Consider the following 12,590-nt stretch of genomic DNA (forward strand, 5'->3'; position numbering starts at 1 on the left):
GAAGCCATAGGATCGTCAACTGGAACCTCATGCTTCTTTTTCAGACTTGGTGGCTGAAAAGGTTCCTACAAGATAAACAACATTTGTATTAAATTATATGTAATATATAAATATAAATAAAAAATAATATAATGAAACGAAATTATTACATGAGGTTCGGGCATAGATCGAATGAGCTCTCTGGGCCAGGCAACGAATGTCTGAAATGCATCGGCCACAGTGGTTACCTCATCTGAAGGTAGTGGAACACGAGCATCAGGAAATCGTACTTTTTCAACTGTTACCTTCGCCACATCAGGGGAGAGAGGAACGTTATGTAAGGTGGTGGCGTTTTTATAGACTTTTCCAAGTGCCACCACCCGAGGAAGTTTGCCGCCCACTACCAGTAGCTCACAATCCTCTGTCTGCCCATTGATATCATCCCCTGATGTTGGAGGAGCCGCACAACTCCCCTTTGTGCTCTTGGGAGTGGGACTAACAAGGGGTTCAATCGGCTCAGCACAAACTTGTTGCGATAGAAACTCTTGTCGCATTCGATCATTCTCCTTTTTCATCTCCAGCCACATCAAATCAGTCTCCTTTCTCATCTCCTCCATTATTTCTTCACGTAACTTACTCTTCTTGGAGGAGGAGGATGGTTGTCGTTCTGAAACTCCAAAATAAAGTTTAATTCTGACCCCTTGTCCAGCGGCACGAACACGACCAGAGTGTTCAGGTCGTCCAATTGCTTCAACCAGGATATCGTGACGACCTTCAGCAACAAATTTACCGTCGGATTCCAAGGAATCCTGCAAGAGTACACAAAAATCATATTTTCAATCATTAATATAATTAATGCTTTAAAAAAATTGAAAATAACAAAAATAACTTACAATTTTTTCGATTATAACCCCGGATTGCTCGGAACTTGGTGCACCCGACTTTTTAATTCGGGCCCTCTTCCATTTTTCATGGCGAAAAGGCGGTGGAGGAGAAGTGACCCCTGTTTCCACATTCTCAGACAACGTCCCCTGTTGAGATTTCTCCTTTTCCACCATTAGTGTTTGCTCAAGTTTTCTATACCCCGAACGAGACATAACGTGCGGGGTAAGATTCTTCAAAGCTATCTCTTGAGCTTTCTTCCGACGATCCTGTTATAATTGAAATAAACAAACTGAAGTAAATAAGATAAACTTATTAATGTTATATAAACAAAAAAGTTACTTAACTTACCATCCAAGCCTCATTTTCACGGCTTTCTCTAAAAGACGCCATGTCTCTTCATCAATATGTTGGTACTTTAAACATAGATTTTCGTCTTTAAGGTCGCCAAAAATGTATCTCGAAGTCAGTCTTGACTTAAAGGTACGAAATTTAAGTGCGATATTGGATAATATCTTTGATCGAAGCGGTTCCACATCAGGAATGTCAAAGTTTGCCTAGAAAATAACATCATCAAATTAAAATTAATTAATCAATATTAAAAAGCATTATATGATAACAATAATAATGTAAAGCTTACCAGAACATCCTCCCATAGCTTGTTCCGATCAACCTCTGAAACCTCATCCCATGAATTAATCAAAATGGAGAGCCTCTCACGAGAAACAACTCCAAGATAGCTCATAAACTCATCTGCCTTAGGACCAAAAGCCACTCCAGTGTTGACGTCAATGTCAACATGTGTCTTCTCACCAGCAGCACGTCTCAATGCAAGACGCTTCAATCTAGTAGGTCCTCTACTGCCTCGTCCAGATCGAGGTCTGTCTGGAGTCTGGTCGTCATCCATGTCTCTGTTAAAAAAATTAGGTAACAAACATTAGTTAATGTGCATCGAATTAAAATCATATAAAAATAATACAAAAAATTCTAAATGTTTATTTACATGTTGCATGTGGGTTGAATGTTTATATGTAAATTCCTTCACTATGGTCTTTACGGGTTGCATGTACATCATCAAGTACATCGTCATCTTTATTAGTTATCATTGGTGTGAATGAACGAGTTTCGCCATATTCAATATCATCTATGGCTTCCCCTTGTTTTTTCCCGTGTAAAACGACATACCAATGTTCTGACGTAGGATCTTTCACATAGAAAACCTGAGATGCTTGTTGAACCATTATAAATGGCTCATCTCGATACCCTATCTTTTGAAAGTCCACTAGTGTGAATCCTGATTCATCAATTTTAACCCCACTTTTATTATCAACCCATTTACACTTGAAAATTGGAACGGAAAACTTAGTGTAGTCAATCTCCCATATCTCTTCTATAAACCCATAGTATGCCATTGATCCAAGTACTGGATTTGTATCTTTCAAAGTCGAAAACTGCATTGACTCGGCTTCAAGAGTAACACCAGAATTTTGAATTGTACTCTTTTCATCCAGGGACTTCGTGTAAAATATACAATTATTCACTTCGTACGCTGTACATGAGATGACATCAAACTTCAATCCAGCAGCCAACCAAGTCAAGGTCTCTGATGCCGTTGAATCCTTGAACACCTCATCTTTAAACCAAGGCATGAAAGTTCTATTATGTTCCATCAAGACCCATTTCTCTGCTTGTCTTGGGTTATTTGCCTTCACAATGGCTTTATGAGCTTCTATGTAAGGTACAACTTCATCTGTGTTATTCAATATGTACAAATGTGCTTGCAAGACTTCTGATCGAGATTTGCTTACAATATTCACACCACGTAAACATTTAGTTGTAGAACGCCTGTGGTGCCATGAATTAGCTGGAACACCTATTGGATTTGCTTTTGTCATGTACTCTGAACAAAATTCAATACTTTCTTCAGCTATGTACCTTTCAATCATTGAAGCCTCTGGACGATAATGATTTTTCACATAACCTTTCAAAATTTTCATATACCGCTCAACAGGATACATCCATCTTAAGTACACTGGTCCACACAATCTAACCTCTCTTACCAGATGCACCACTAGATGAACCATGATGTCAAAAAAAGACGGAGGAAAAAACATTTCCAATTCACACAAGATAACAACAATTTCATTTTGAAGTTCATCTAGTTTTGAGGGATCAATGACTTTACAACAGATGGTGTTGAATAAACTTTAATGTAATTTGTGGGTTTTAAAGTTAGAAGTTACTAGAAAAGAGTAGAATGGGAGTTTGGATATGTAAAAGGTCAAAAGTTGTGAGTGGGATTTTAATTGTGTTATTAGTGGGGTTTTAAGGCCATAATGAAGACTTTTCTAGAAGAGCTTCCTAAAGCCTATAAATAGGATGCTCTCTCAATTGTAAGATACACCACAGAAAGAAATACAATAGAGAGATTTACAAAGAAGAGTGATTCTTTTAGAGAGAATTTAAGTGCGAGTGAGTGTCTGTTTTTTTACAATTTGGTATCAAGAGCCAATGGCGAATGTGACGGGTCAAATACCGCTACCACGGTTAACGAAGGCGACCAGATATGACAACTGGAGCATTCAAATGAAAGCTCTTCTCGGTTCTCAGGATTCATGGGAGGTGGCCGAAGAAGGTTTTGAAGAACCGACCAATACCACGGGTTATACGACAGCTCAAACCAAGGCATTGAAAGAGATGTGATCGAAAGATAAGGCAGCTTTGTACATGTTGTATAGAGTTGTTGATGAGGCAATTTTTGAGAAGATTGCTGGTGCGTCCACTTCAAAGGAAGCATGGGACATATTGGAGAAGGTGTTCAAAGGAGCTGACTGAGTTAAGCAAGTGCGTCTACAAACTCTGCGTGGCGAGTTGGAGAACATGAAGATGATGGAGTCAGAAAGTGTATCTGACTACATCACGCGTGTACAGGCTGTGGTGAATCAACTCAACCGAAACGGTGAAACTCTAACCGATGCACGAGTTGTGGAGAACATTTTGAGAACATTAACAGACAATTTTGAGAGTATTGTGTGCGCGATAGAAGAGTCAAAGGACCTTGCGACGCTTAGAGTCGACGAGCTCGCCGGTTCTCTCGAGGCACACGAGCAACGAAAGAAGAAGAAGAAGGAGGAAACACTCGAGCAAGCACTTCAAACCAAGGCGTCAATCAAAGACGAAAAGGTACTCTATCATCAAAATTCTCAATATAGAGGGCGTGGTCGTGGAAGTCGTGGAAACGGTCGTGGTGGAAAAGGCAGCAACCATGAAGGGTACTATAAGGAGAAGGAACAGTCGAGCCAACCAAATTGGCGTGGAAGAGGACGTGGTAGAGGAAGAGGCGGCCGATCGAATTATTCCAACATCGAGTGCTACAAATGTCACAAATATGGTCACTATGCGAAGGATTGTAACTCTGACAAATGTTACAATTGTGGTAAAGTGGGGCATTTTGCAAAAGATTGTCGTGCTGATATAAAGATAGAAGAAACAACCAACCTAGCCTTGGAAGTCGAAACGAATGAAGGTGTTCTCTTGATGGCTCAAGATGAAGTCAACATTAACAATGACACTCTGTGGTACCTCGACTCAGGAGCAAGCAACCATATGTGCGGTCACGAGTACCTATTCAAAGATATGCAAAAGATTGAAGATGGTCATGTTTCATTTGGAGATGCATCAAAGGTGGAGGTCAAAGGGCGAGGTACGGTTTGCTACTTACAAAAGGATGGCTTAATTGGGTCACTCCAAGATGTTTATTACGTACCAGACCTCAAGACCAATATTTTAAGTATGGGGCAACTCACGGAGAAAGGTTACTCGATATTTTTGAAAGATCGACTCCTACACTTGAAGAACAAGCAAGGGCGTTTGGTTGCCCGAATTGAGATGGCAAGAAATCGGATGTACAAGCTGAATTTGAGAAGCATACGAGAAAAATGTTTGCAAGTCAACATAGAAGATAAGGCATCGTTGTGGCATCTCCGTTTTGGTCACCTACATCATGGTGGACTAAAAGAGTTAGCGAAGAAGAATATGGTGCACGGGCTACCCAACATGGACTACGAGGGAAAATTTTGTGAAGAATGTGTGCTCAGCAAGCATGTGAGAACCTCGTTTCCAAAAAAGGCTCAATATTGGGCTAAGCAACCTCTCGAATTGATTCATACCGACATATGTGGACCAATTACTCCAGAGTCCTTCAGCGGTAAAAGGTATTTCATAACCTTCATTGATGATTTCTCACGGAAAACTTGGGTTTACTTTCTGAAAGAAAAATCCGAGGCATTTGAGGTGTTCAAAAAGTTCAAGGTGATGGTGGAGAGGACAACTGATAAACAGATCAAAGCTGTACGATCTGATAGAGGTGGCGAGTATACTTCAACGACTTTCATGGAGTATTGCGAGGAGCAAGGCATAAGGCGATTTCTAACTGCACCATACACTCCTCAACAAAATGGTGTGGCCGAGAGGAAGAATCGGACCATTCTCGACATGGTTCGATCAATGCTTAAGAGCAAAAAGATGCCAAAGGAATTTTGGGCGGAAGCTGTGCAATGCGCCATCTATGTGCAAAATCGATGTCCACATGTGAAGTTAGATGATCAAACACCACAAGAGGCATGGAGCGGACAAAAGCCAACAGTTTCTCATCTCAAAGTGTTTGGTAGTGTGGCTTATGCACACGTACCAGATCAACGAAGAACGAAGCTCGAAGACAAAAGCAAAAGGTATGTTTTTATTGGGTATGATGAGAAGACAAAAGGGTACAAGCTACTTGATCCAATAAGCAAGAAGGTGACGGTGAGTCGTGATGTGCAAATAAATGAAGCAAGCGAGTGGGATTGGAACAATTCTTCAGAGGTTATGATTGAAGTTGGAGAATCATCACCGACAAGTATAAATTCCGAAACAACCGATGATGAAGATGAACCACGACAACCTAAAATTCGAAGTTTGCATGATTTGTATGATTCGACAAATGAGGTACACCTAGTATGTCTTTTGGCAGATGCTGAAAATATCAGCTTTGAAGAGGCGGTGCGAGACAAGAAGTGGAAAACTGCCATGGATGAGGAGATTAAAGCGATTGACCGCAACAACACATGGGAGCTAACAGAATTGCCAGAGGGAAGTCATCCCATTGGTGTGAAGTGGATATTCAAGAAAAAGATGAATGCTCAAGGAGAGATAGAGAGGTACAAGGCGCGACTCGTTGCGAAGGGATACAAACAAAAGGAGGGAATTGACTACGATGAGGTGTTTGCTCCCGTTGTAAGAATGGAGACAATTCGATTACTCATTTCCCAAGCGACTCAATTTAAATGGCCGATATTTCAAATGGATGTCAAGTCGGCATTCTTGAATGGTGTGCTTGAAGAAGAAGTTTACATCGAACAACCACCTGGGTACATGAAAATCGGAGAGGAGAAGAAGGTGCTAAAATTGAAGAAGGCACTTTACGGGTTGAAGCAAGCACCGCGGGCATGGAATACTCGTATCGATACATACTTCAAGGAGAACGGGTTCAAGCAATGTCCTTACGAGCATGCTCTTTACGCAAAGAACAATGGAGGTAACATGATATTTGTTGCTCTTTATGTTGATGATCTCATTTTTATGGGTAACAATAATGATATGATAGAAGAGTTTAAGGGCACAATGAGACTGGAATTTGAGATGACAGATTTGGGATTGATGAAGTTTTTCCTTGGCTTGGAAGTTAGACAAAAAGAGACAGGTATTTTTGTATCACAGGAGAAATATGCAAAGGAGATTTTGAAGAAGTACAAGATGGAAAATTGCAACCCAGTATCAATACCAATGGAACCAGGTGCAAAACTCTCAAAGTTCGATGGAGGAGAACGTGTCGATGCAAGTAGATACCGGAGTTTGGTAGGAAGCCTTCGTTATCTCACATGCACAAAGCCGGATCTTTCATTAAGTGTCGGCATCATAAGTCGATTCATGGAGGAACCGGTTTACTCACATTGGAAGGCGTTGAAGCGAGTCCTACGGTACATCCAAGGTACTGTATCACTCGGATTGTTCTACTCAAAAGCAGAAGATTACAAGTTGGTGGGTTACTCTGACAGCGATTGGTGCGGAGACATAGATGATCGGAAAAGTACATCGGGATATGTATTCTTTATGGGCAACACAGCATTTTCTTGGCTTTCAAAGAAGCAACCGATCGTGACGCTATCGACGTGTGAAGCTGAATATGTGGCAGCATCTTGGTGTGTATGTCATGCGATATGGCTAAGAAACTTGTTGAGTAAGATGGAGCTAAAGCAACTAGATGCAACTGTGATTCAAGTTGACAACAAATCAGCAATTGAGTTGGCAAAGAACCCAGTGAACCATGAAAGAAGCAAACATATTGACGTTCGTTTTCACTTTATTCGTGATCATGTGAAGAAAGGAAGTGTGGAATTGGTGCATGTGGCAAGTCAAGATCAAGTTGCTGATATCTTCACAAAACCGCTACCGAAAGTCTTTTTCGACAAATTCAAGAAGATGATTGGCATGATGGATGGTAGAAACATTTAAGTTTATGGGGGAGTTTTGTTGAATAAACTTTAATGTAATTTGTGGGTTTTAAAGTTAGAAGTTACTAGAAAAGAGTAGAATGGGAGTTTGGATATGTAAAAGGTCAAAAGTTGTGAGTGGGATTTTAATTGTGTTATTAGTGGGGTTTTAAGGCCATAATGAAGACTTTTCTAGAAGAGCTTCCTAAAGCCTATAAATAGGATGCTCTCTCAATTGTAAGATACACCACAGAAAGAAATACAATAGAGAGATTTACAAAGAAGAGTGATTCTTTTAGAGAGAATTTAAGTGCGAGTGAGTGTCTGTTTTTTTACAGATGGAAGAGAAGAATGAGCACAAACGGGTTATGGTGTGTCTAACATTTTTTGGTAAGATCCCACGGATAGCTACCGGCAACAACTGTTGCATCAAGATGTGACAATCATGAGACTTCAACCCAATTAACTTCAAATCTTGCATTGACACTAGACTCTTCACATTTGAGGAATGTCCTTGTGGCACTTTCACACCCTTTAGACATTGACAAAAACTAATTTTTTCATCTTTTGACATTGTGTAACAGGCTGGGGGCAAATATGTACGCTTACCCATTTCTATGGGTGCCAACTCGCCGCGTATGTTCATCTCAATCAAATCTAAACGAGCATTTAGACCATCCTTCGTCTTCTCGTTAATGTTAAGAAGTGTACCAATTAAGCTATCACACACATTCTTTTCAACATGCATTACATCTATACAATGTCTGACTTCTAACCTCGACCAGTACGGAAGATCAAAGAAGATTGATTTCTTCTTCCAAATATTTGTCACAGATGACTTTTTTTGGACTTACCGAAGGTGTGGTCTATGTTATTTACCTTTTCGTAAACCTCAACACCGGTTAATGGAGTTGGTGGACCACTACCCTCTTGGTGTCCATTAAAGGCTTTTTTCAACCTCCGGTAAGGATGATGACTTCTAAGAAACCTCCGATGCCGAAGATATACTGTTTTCCTTCCATGTTTCAATTGTTGAGAAGTAGTGTCTTCTTCGCATATTGGACACGCTTTGTGACCCTTAACACTATAACCTGATAAGTTACCATATGCCGGAAAGTCATCGATGGTGCAAAATAACATGGCATGAAGCTTGAAAGTTTCATTAGCAAATCTGTCAAATACTTCGACACCCTGGTCCCACATTAACTTCAAATCTTCAATTAGGGGACTTAGATAAACATCAATATCATTCACTGGTTGTTTCGGACTGGATATCATCATAGACAACATCATGTATTTTCGCTTCATGCACAATCCAGGAGGTAAGTTGTAAATAACTAGTAATACAGGCCATGAACTGTGATTTGTACTCATATTACCAAACGGATTCATTCCGTCTGTAGCTAAACCAAGTCGGATATTTCTTGATTCTTTACCAAATTCTGGAAAGTCATCATCAAATTTCTTCCATTGAATAGAATCAGCTGGATGTCGGTACATGCCATCGCATTTCCTCTCATCTACATGCCATCTAAGATTCTTAGCATCGTTTGGGTTTGCAAACAAACGCTTCATCCTTGGAATGATGGGAAGGTACCACATAACCTTCATTGGGGGTCCATGCTTTTCCATGTCATCAATAGAATCATCATCTTTTTGTTTCAACTTATAACGTGATAACCCACACCTCGGACAACTTTTCAACAATTCAAAATCTTTCCGGTATAATATACAATCATTAGGACATGCATGTATCTTTTTGTACTCCATACCCATTGGACAAAGAATCTTTTTGGCCTCGTAATTACGATTAGGTAGACTATTTCCCTCTGGAAGCATATCCTTCAACAGCTGGAGCAATTCCGTGAAGCTTTTATCAGTCCATCCGTTTATTGCCTTCAAATTCATCAATCTTAACACCGCCGACAACCGTGTGAAGTTAGTTGATCCAGGATACAAAGAAGTCTCTGCATCTTTTGACATACTTTCATATCCATGCGCTTTTGCAAAACACTCAGCTCCCACATCACGAATCATGTCCTCCAATCGATCATCATCTCCATCATCGTGTACTGCTTCATCCATGGTAGAACCCACATATTCTTCAGTTACGGAAACACGTGGTAAATTTAATAATTCACCATGCCATGTCCAAGTTGTATAAGATCGAAGAAACCCATCACATAGTAGGTGTTCCCTCATGATATTCACATCCAGTATCCTTCCATTCAAACAGTTAACGCACGAACACCTGATCTTTGCTCCATCATGACCACTAATAATCGTGTTACGCTGCGCAAATTGTATAAATTCCTCTACTCCCCTTTCGTACTCATCACTTATACGAACAACATTAATCCAACTTCGATCCATTATATATTTTGGAATATAGTTAGGATTTTCTAATAATTAGTATTTTCTTCAATCTCACACATTTGCCGAGGGTCGAACACCCCCGGACTCAATCCAAACACGATATTTCTATTCTAAAAGTAACAATAACTAACATAACATAAAACTTTTATTAAAATGTAATTAACAACTAACTAAATATGTCACTTCTAAAATTATAATTCTAGAATAAAGTTTAATACACTATAGAATTATAATTCCATAAAGATTAATATCATATTCATTTTTATTTAAGTAAAAGTAGTTTAAAGTGACAATTATAAAAAATAAATGATGTCAGGGAAAAAAAGAAAGATATGCAAAGAGAAAGTGCAAAAAATAAAAATAATTACATGCAGAATTAGTGTTGTATGCTCATATTCTAGTTATTTGTTATTTATTATATATACTATAAAAAAAATTATTAAATAAAAACTAAAGATAAAAAATAAAAAATTATTAAATAAAAATTAAAGATAAAAAATAAAAAATTACTAAATAAAAATTAAAGATAAAAAATAAAAAACAAAAATAGAATTTATATATAAAATAAATTTAAGAAAATAGAAATTATATAATACAAAAATTCAAAATACACACAAATATATAAATTATTAGTTATTAGTTATAAATTCCAAGTTGTATTAGTTATTAATTAAATATATATTATAATACAGAAAAATAAAAATTCAAAATATTAAATAAAAATTCAAAATATTAAATAAAAATTTAAAATATTAAATAAAAATTCAAAATATTAAATATAAATTCAAAATATTAAATATAAATTCAAAATATTAAATAAATACAACACCAACCTTTAGGTTGATGGTGATCGGAGTGGCAGAGGCACAAGACGAAGACGAAGGCGAAGGCGGTGGCGGAAGTTGTGGCGGTGGCGGAGCAGAAAAAACCAGCGAACCCAATAGAACAGTAACCAGCTATATGCCAAAAACGAGTTAGGAAACGAAATGACAATGCCAAGGAAGTGAATAATGACAATGACAAAAACGAAAACGAAAACAAACGTTGAAGCGGAGAGAGCTGACACTTACAATGCAAAGCGGAGAGAGCTGAGAAAGTTGAAACGAAGAGCGGAGAAGACGAAAGTGAAAGTGAAAACTAGTGGCGCGCTTATATTTTTAGGGTAAAATTGATTTACAAATGCGGTTCTAGGGTAAGACCGCATTTGTAAATCAATTTAATTACAAAAATGCCACCGCGTTTTTTACAAATGCGTTTAAACGCAAAGCCGCACTAAATAAATGGTCGTTGTTTTCAAATTTTGTACTAGTGCACTAACAACTACTTGGAAGTTTAAGAAAGAGACAAACGATCTAAGATTTAATCTTCTGGTTTTTCATAAACAAAAGCTAACTCATCAAACGATTGTGATATTCATCAGATAATGACAAATCACTAGATGGTCTGAAATCCATAGACAATGACAAACTGATAGACAATCTCAAACCACTAGACGATCTAACACCTCTGGGCGACCTAATAATCTCGAACTTCAAAATTTGAACGTAATCTTCACAAAGATGTATATCCACATTATACCCAAATCGGGAAAAGGGTACTAACGACCAATTTACAACAACTAAAAACCGACAACATCGCAACTAAAAAAGAATACAACATTAGAATCACTCTAAGTTTACCACCTTTCCTCATTACCATTAACCTCGAGAGTGGTTGGTCCTAGTTCTCCATTACATTGGGAATCTCTTCAACCATATTTAGATTTCCATTGAATAAATCCTTCTTGACATCGAAATTCCCTTAGTCAAGCATTTCCTGGTGCTCCTGCTAAGAGTAATATGGGAGATGATCATATCGGTTAAACTATGCTTTAGACCCTTAATTTTTAAGGATTTTCCCCTTAATTATAAGGACCTCTATCTCTTTCTTGAAAATCAGGCACCTCTGCCACAAAGTGGTTTCATCACCCTTCAATTATGTGTTTTGGACCTTGAGTTCTTTATTCTTATTAGCCAAAAGTGTGTTCCATTTGCTTCTGATGACAATATCTTGCATAAAGAACACCAATCATAGGTGCACTCCAATCCTAATACAAGTTCGTCGAATGAAGGATCCTCTTTCATTTTATGTTCTTTACATGTAAGTGTTGAGAGAGATATAACCTTATTCATATTATAGATCATGAGCACCACTCATGCAAAAAGATGATATTTTCATCTATACTTGTAAACTGAGAACATAAAAAGGAGATATATAATAGGAGCACCTTGTTCATTTGCCCTTTTACCCTTATTCTCATTATTGGACAAATCATCTAAAGGAGATTCACTCCGCCCTGTGAACATGCTTGATGTGCTTGAGGAAGTGCTTCCTAGTGGAGGAGATGGATGGTGGAAGTCTTAAGCAAATAGGAGCATATGCTGCATAGATTCTTGCATGTTCACCTTCTATCTCCTGAGAGGTATCTGATATAAGCAAGTCTGACATGTCATAGGATGAATCTGACTGTGCTGGAAAGCAGTCTCTTAGTACAACAAGTCCTCATTCCAGTTATTAGCTGAAGAAGAACCACACCGAAAGAATACACATCTGTCTTGGTTGACATTTTTCCTGATTCTGCATATTCTGGTGCCAAATACCCTATAGTTCCAACAACATCTGTGGAGTATAAGGAGTCCATTTGTTCAGTTCTAGCCAGACCAAAATCTCCAAGCTGACGAGTTGGTAAAAATTCCTGTTACTCAATGTTCCAGAATCAATAATATATATTTTATTAAGCAATTTATGGAAGGATGCAAATTTAGCTTGACCATTTATCATATT

The sequence above is a fragment of the Phaseolus vulgaris genome, chromosome 11, assembly GCF_000499845.2.
Source record: "Phaseolus vulgaris cultivar G19833 chromosome 11, P. vulgaris v2.0, whole genome shotgun sequence".
Classification (NCBI taxonomy): Eukaryota; Viridiplantae; Streptophyta; class Magnoliopsida; order Fabales; family Fabaceae; genus Phaseolus; species Phaseolus vulgaris.